Source organism: Phyllobates terribilis, unplaced genomic scaffold, assembly GCF_046119375.1.
Source record: "Phyllobates terribilis strain yellow unplaced genomic scaffold, ASM4611937v1 Scaffold_3__8_contigs__length_932513732, whole genome shotgun sequence".
Lineage (NCBI taxonomy): Eukaryota > Metazoa > Chordata > Amphibia > Anura > Dendrobatidae > Phyllobates > Phyllobates terribilis.
This window is the reverse complement of record NW_027362763.1, coordinates 241950477-241958659: the sequence shown is the minus strand read 5'-3', so window position 1 is coordinate 241958659 and position 8183 is coordinate 241950477.

Here is an 8183-nt window from a genome sequence, read left to right as displayed (position 1 = left end):
CAGCTAACAGCCGCTAAACATGCGACTGCAGGGACGCTAACATCTCACTTGAGCACCCGCACTTATCACTAATGATGATGCCACTACATCGCATCTGCTGGAACAGCGCCCCCTTTACGTCAACCTATTCCTAGGTTGGTAGGAGGAGACACATGTACGCCATTTACCATCATTTAAGGCACATGGCATAGGTTCATTGACGATATTCTCTTCTTTTGGACTAGCAGCTGGGTAGAATGTGAAGAATTTATCAAAGACCTCAATTGTAATCCATGGAATATTGTTCTCGCCTCCAGTTGGGAGGTGTGTTTAGAAGGTGTAAGCTATAAGCAGATATTGTGAGTAGACTCCTAGCGCATTGACATACACGTGACTGGTGGAAATGCATGAAAACACCGAGGCAGGTGTGCTGTGTAAGGGAGCAGTCTATATTAGACCACCTACTGTATAGGAGCATTAAAGGTGCAGGCAAGAAAAGATCTCATTTGAAATGTATGAAAGGATTGCTTCAATTGTATTGATGATCTAACCTAGGGATAGGTCATCAATGTCAGATTGGTAAGGGTCTGACACCCAACTAAGGTCAAATGTTAGCATCAGCCGAGCTGAACAGCACAGCTCTAACATCTATGGAGTGGCCGCTGCCAGGTATTGCAGATACCCATTCTGAATGTATAGGAGCAGACCTACTGTATCCCACAGCAGGAACTACACCGTTGAGGGGTGCTGTGCTGTTCTGCCCCCCAACTTCTAACATTCGGCTACTGCCAGCACTGAGAGCAGTGTTGCACCCCCACCGATCTAAGGAAAAGTCATCAATATAAAAGTAGTAGAAAACCTGTAAGTCTCTGCTAATGCAATTCTCAGCCAGAACAAATTCATTTTGATATTTATGTAGCCATGGGAGAATTAAAAAAAAAAAAGAAGTCCTTACAGAGTTAAATCAATAGAGATTGATGAAAATATCTGACAGCATGAAGGCAAAAATGACATGATGACATGGTGTATTATTAAAAACCTATAGTACCTGTAACAATTTGGGGGAAATTGGAGTAGATGTGACTAGCAGCACGGTGGCTCAGTGGTTAGCACTGTTGCTGGGATCTTGGGTTCAAATCTCACCAAGGGCAACATCTGAAAGGAGTTTGTATGTTGTCCCCATGTTTGCGTGGGTTTCCTCTGGGTTCTCCGGTTTCCTCCCACACTCCAAAGACATACTGATAGGGAATGTAGATTGGGAGCGCCAATGGGGACAGTGCCAATAATGTATGTAGAGCGCTGGGGAATATGATGGTGCTATATAAGCAATGCAAAATAAATAGACAAAGTCAAGTTGAAAAGTAAACCAACCAGACAGCATAGTAATAGCACGTTTGCTAGGAACAGTCTGCACCAGTGGAGATCAATGATGAGTTGGTTAGTCCCATGTTTTTTTTCTTGGTACGCTTGGTCTTGCCTCTTGTGTGCACAGTGCTGTACAAGGAGGCATTGATAAATAGTGGGCTTTGAATATTTCTAGTGGATAAAAATAAATCACGTTGCTATGGAAACGAGAATTAACTTTGACAAGACCGCACGTGTTAAGTTTTAACAGAAAAGGTCATTTTGAAATTGTAATTAAGAAAAGTTAACCATGTCAGATGAAGTTTGGAACTTCATCAAAATATTCTAGCAGTGGAGTCAGCCCTGTGGGGTCGCTCAGGCAGGGAATGGTTTTCTCCACCTACAACAAGGTAGCAGTTCACTATCCAAAACCGCATTTATCAACATTAGCCCTGCTACATCTCTTGTCAGGCTGGCCGGACTCTGTGTACCTCTCTCTGAATATAGCGCTTGGGTAAAGCAACCCTTTGCACTGCAGTTTCTACCAGTGTCTACTTCCATCTCTTAACCATTTGTCAGCAGTTACCAAGTCCATCACGACCCCTGGTCAGTCTGAACCCCATCTGTTCGCCACACCTACAGTGTTTTCACTGCACACATAGACAAGCCTACAAGTTGTGCACACACCCTAAACCATTTTGGTGCAAAGAAACTACTCTTGTAAAATCTATTTGGCACCACCCTCAAATTAGAATTATGGCACTTGTCACTAAGAGTTCCTAAGTAACAGACCATGTCAAAGTGATGGGCCCTTAAGGTATATGTCACCTAGCTGTCCTGGCTTGATGAGTAGTAAACCGCCTGGTCCAGACTGGTCTAAGTTCCCATGCTGACCCCTGTCCAGCTAGGAAATCTTATATGGTGGCTGCATGAGCAGAGGAACTATACTATGTACAGCAGTGATCAAAATAAGAGCAGTGTGTTCAAAAACACGAGTTAAGCACAAAATCTTTATACTAGTTTTTATTTCCATGCATTGGGAACATTGCACACTGTTTTCTAATTCAAAACATGAAGAGAAATGTATAGAATTTTTAACTACTTTGCAGAAAATAACAAAAAATAGCTGTGTCTGCATTTGTCTTTACCAACTCACAATATGTACTTTTTTTTGAGGATTTAGCATTCCTGTGAATCACTAACCTAATATTTAGTTGTATACCCACAGTTTTTTAGAACTGCTTCACATCTATGTTGCATAGAGTCAACAAAACTTCTGCCACCTGTCAACTGTTATTCCAGCCCAGGATGCTTTGACTACATCCCACAATTTTTTGACATTTGTTGGCTTTGCCTCAGAAACCGCATTTTTGATGTCACCCCATAAGTTTTCCTTTGGATGGACTGAAACAAGATTTTGCTAGCTTACTGGTGTGTTTAGGGTCGTTGCCTTGTTAAAACACCCATTTCAAAGGGCATATCCTTTTTAACGTAAGGCAACATGACCTCTTCAAATATTTTAATATATGCAAACTGGTCCATGATTCCTGCCATGCAGTAAATAGGTCATAGTAAGAGAAACATGCCCATATAATGATGCTTGCACCACCATGCTTCATTGTCTTCAGAGTGTACTGTGGCTTGAATGCAGAGTTTGGGGGTCGTCTGACGAACGGTCTGCGGCACTTGGACTCAAAAAGAACAATTTTACTTTCATCAGTCCACAAAATGTTTCTCCATTTCTCTTTAGGCCAGTTGATGTGTTCTTTTGCAAATTGTATCCGCTTCAGTACATGTTTTTTTTAACATTTTGCGGGGACTTTGCGGGGACTTCTTGCTAAGAGATTAGCTTCACACAGGCGTCTTCTAACTGTCACAGTACTCACAGGTAACTTGAGTCTGTCTTTGATCATCCTGGAGCTGATCATTGGCTAAGACTTTGCCATTCTGGCTATTCTTCGATCCATTCGAATGGTAGTCTTCTGTTTTTTTCCACATCTCACTGGTTTTGCTTTCCATTTTAAAGCATTGGAGATCATTTTAGCTGATAAGCCTACCATTGTCTGCACTTTATAAGTTTTACCCTCTCCAATCAACTTTTTAATCAAAGTTCGCTGTTCTTCGGAACAATGTCTCGAATGACCCTTATTTCTCAGGCTTTCAAGGAGAAATACATGTACAACATGTGCTGGCTTCACCCTTAAATAAGGGCCACCAGATTCACCTCACTAATTGAACTCCACACTGCTATTATTTTGAACACACCCCTTTCAATTAATTATTCCAATATACAGACTCAAAAACATGCAGATCATGAATGCTGAGTCTGTTGGTTTTCTTAGAATCTACTGCACCAACTGGTAAATTGTTTGACACGTGGTAATATAATTTATACCAAAAACAGTGATTAATCTGGTTAGTCATATTGGACTGCTATTATTTTGAACACTAGTGTATCAATGGAAGAAGGTGCCCTGGTTTGATGATTTACATTGTGTAAAATACAACGTGGACAGTCAAGTGGGGGAAGAGATGTCACAAGGGGAAGAAGGCAAGTCGGTGGAGGCAGTATGATGCTCTGTGGAATGTTTTTCTGGCATTCATACTACCTACCTAAACATTGTTACCAACCTTGCACACCCCTTTATGACGATGGCTATACCAAATGGCAGTAGCCTCTTATCCTCCTAATTCCTTTACACAATTGAGAGAAGGGCCAGAATATTCATACAACACCTAATCTAGAGAGAAAATAAATAAATGGGAGGGGAAAAAGGAAGCTTTCAAAGTATTCTCCAGATACCCACTAAAGGATTCCCTCACCATTATATTGGATTGTTTTCTATCACCATGCTGTAGTGATTCCCGACTACATTTATATTATAATAAGGACAGCCTGGCTCATGAACACATGAATATCTAATGCTCATTAATAGACCAAATTGTCCAATTAGCATATACTTGAATTGTGTATTCATATATTCGTAAACTGGCTGTAGAAAATATCAAAATGGAGCAGAAAGGATCCTTCATTCATTCCCAGGAATAAGAATCATGCACGTATAATCTGATATGAAAGACTTATCCGTTGCTTATTAACAGTTTCTGGGTAATAATAGATAGTTTTCCAAACCTCAATGTAAAGTTAAACTAAAAAAATAACCTCAAACAGCACAGCTCCGTTCATTCCTAATGTAGAGAAATAAAGCTGCAGTTCTCAACGCCGGCTACTAAACAGGGAACAGATCTGTTCTGATCAGTTTGGTTCACAGTTTGTCCCCCAATCGCTGGATCTGAAAATCAGCTGATCATAGTGGTAGTGCAATGTGCCGGATGCCCAACGATCTGATATTAATCACCTAGCTGAAAGATAGGTCATCAATATTGTGTGGAAAACTCCTTTAATCTGCAATCTGTTTGAGATGCCTGCATAGATGAACCCAGAGTCCAATGGAGCCGTATGAACGGTATTTGTGAGATCCCACTGACAGCTACGTTTTATATGAATATTCCATGCCAAATCACTCTATTAAAAATATCCTTTGCTGGTTGTTAGTTCGACACTTCTACTTAAAATGCAATTTATGCAAATACAAATGTGTTAACTCCCAGTTCCCCTAAAAGATAGTAAAAATATAGTAAAAGATAAGATAGTAAAAATAATTTTTCTTCAAATCCTTTCTTCTGTTGTCTACAAAAAAAATGAACTTTATTGCTATATGCAAATTAGGGTGCTCAGTGCACCATTGCAACCATTTAGCATGCCGCCTCCTTTTATGTTGTCTGGCTGCACTGACCTGTCTAAAGATAAACCTCCAGCGTCTGCACTCATGCGTCACGGTGCAAGAGCTCACATCATTCTCTCCTCTCTCCTGACAATGCACTACACAGACACTTCAGGGATGCAGCTAGTGGGGTCTGCTCAGAGGAGCGATGTGTGTGCGCATGCCGGAGGTTTTTTTCCAGTCTGTGACAGTTCTAGACATACCACTGCTGTAAATCAACAGAAGGAGGCAGCATGCTAAACAAGCGGGTGGAACAGTGCACCAAGCACCCTGATTGGTATATTACAACGCACTCCGCATGTCTCTAGTAACTGATTGCTAAAACGTGTACCTTCGTGTATCTTTAGAGCCCAAAAATGAGATTTCTGTATATTGTTACCGACCTGGTGTAGTAGATTTTTCATCCACAGTGTACCTTCCTTCTGTACAGGCCGTCCCGACACCATTTAGTGTTTACAGAAGTCATAATGGCTCTTTCTCCCGTCCAGGGGATAGCGCCTTCACTTCTGGCCAAAATGAGACTGATACAAATTTCGTTTTTCACAAAGATTGTTGCTTCAGTGTTTTTAGATCTTTTAGTCAGATGGTTCTCTGGTTAGTACATTTTATAAGTTTTTAAACTTTTGACAAATACAATAAGTTTTTGTAAAGACTTGTGTTGACCCTTATTTTTCAAGACTTCTGCAATTCACCCTGGCATGCTAGATATCAGCTTCTGGGCCAAATCCTGACTGATGACACATTTTTGACAAATCAGTGCTCTGAGTTTATCGCAAATTTTTGTGTTTTTATTTCTTTACCTGCTAATTGAGGATTGACCATAGGTTCTCAATGGGATTGAGACCTGGTGCGTTTCCTGTCTATGGACCCAAAAGGTTGTTGTTTTGTTCACCAGGCCACATAGTTGTCACTTTTGACATGGTGCTCCATCATGCTGAAAAAAGCATTGTTCATCATCATCAAATTGTTCCTGAGTCATTGGGATAAATAGATTAGCAGGATGTTTAGATAAGATTCGTTATTCATGGCAGAGTTGTTGGACAAAATTGTAAGTGAGCTCCCCACTCCCTTAGATGAAATGCACATGAGTGGTCTCAGGATTCTTTACAGTTGGCATAGTAGAGCTCACCTTTTCTTATTCGGACAATCATTCTTTCATATGTCCCAAACAGTCTGAAGGAGGTTTCATCAGAGAAAATAACTTTACTTTTTCCTGCAGACTGTTAATCCGTCCTTGATATTTTTTTCTTGGAGATAAATGGCTAATTTGCTGTCCTTAGTGCACAGTGAGGCCTGGTATCAATAACACTTGCATGCTGCCATTCCTAGTTGAGCTCTGCACTGGTGTTGAACCTATCCTGTTACTGAATCCTTTTGAGCAGATGGTCGTGGCACTTGCTGGACTTGGTTGGGCACCCTGAAGCCTTCTTCACAGCAATTGAACCTCTATCTTTGAAGTTCTTGATGATCTAATAAATGGTAGATTTCGGAACAATATTATAAGCAGCAATGTCCTTGCATGTAAAGCCCTTTTGATGCAAAGCAATAATGGCTGTATGAGTTTAGTTGGAGGTAACGATGAATAACCTGCTCACTTTTAAAGCAAGACAGTCTGCTCTTATAATTCAATAAGTGTGAGAGTGATATCAGCTTCCCTGCCCATGATGACACTTTTTCCTGAGTTAAGAAGATCCTTTTCCTGAGTTAACAAGAAATGATGTAGAGGTAGTATTATAACAGGGCTGAAATTCAGGGGAAATGTTTTTTTTGTGATCAACTTAATTTTTTTTTTTAAAAAATGCAGTCATATCTTGCCATGAAAATTATCTGATCATTCTCCATAACAATCTAGAGTTAATGCACATAGCCACTATTACAACCCAAAGAAAACTTTATGTAAACATGTCAAGTCTCAAATCCTTTGACCATAATTGCATATGATGGATTAGTTTCTTCTAGCTCCAAAAATCTTTTGCTTCATCTACGGATGTTTTATATTAAATATCCATAAATTGCTTAAATCTGTCTCTACAGAAGAGATCAAAACATCCTTGCCAGCATCAATTTCATGCCCTCCCTTCCTAGGACATCAAGCTGGAAGACTACAAGGACCCGGAGGTTCCTGACAACTGCTATAGAGGCCGTCCCATTGGCAGAATTGGACATCGTTTGCCTTTTTATGATGATCTTGGTTGTCATCATATTCTCAAAGATCTGAGTAATTGTTATATTCAGCTCACATTCTAGAAAGGTCTCTCCATTCTCCTCACTATGGATGCATCAGGCTCCATTAGTGGTGCACAAATTCAGGACATTTGGATTCAGAAAATTGCGTCAATCCTCTCCACACATTTGTGGTGATGGAGGCTCATCAGGTTGGCAGTTTAGGACTTTTGGATCCAGAAAATCTGGTCACCGTCAGTCTTCTCCTCACATTTGTGATAATTGAGGCTCATCAGGTTGCACTGGTCCATTTTCAAACTCAATGCCTTTCTAGGGGGAACTTACACAGTCTTCTATGTCTGCGATAATTGGACAATGTCAGACACTGTAGGGACACAATGCTTTGACAAAGGGAATAGCATCACCCAGGTGTCAAGCTATTTATACATGCAAAGTTAGTACACAATGAGCTCTATAGGAGCATGGACAGAGAATTTGTCCGAGAGATAGGTTGTGAGGCCAAATATTTTGTGTTGCTTTTACTTTGCGGCATAATGCAAGGGATCACTTGCACTATGCTGCGATGTGCTGAAGCAGAGGCCTACAACAAGCTTTGGCTGCATGACCTCAGGTGCCATGTAGCCTCAGCCCAATTGTTATTTAATAGTGAACACAATTATTTACTATAACAACTTTTCTTTTAAAAAAATCAAACCAAGCAGAAATTGTTAATTGAAGCCCTGAGCCTTCTCTTAGCTGCTCACTATCGTTTTTTGTTCACAGGACTGCACTGGTAACATCAGGTCTACAACACGTGACCACTGCGACCAATCATTGGGCTCAGCAGACTCCAGCGTTCAACCTGGGCATTGCAGTATTTTAAATTAAATGCCCATTAGTGATCATTAAAGG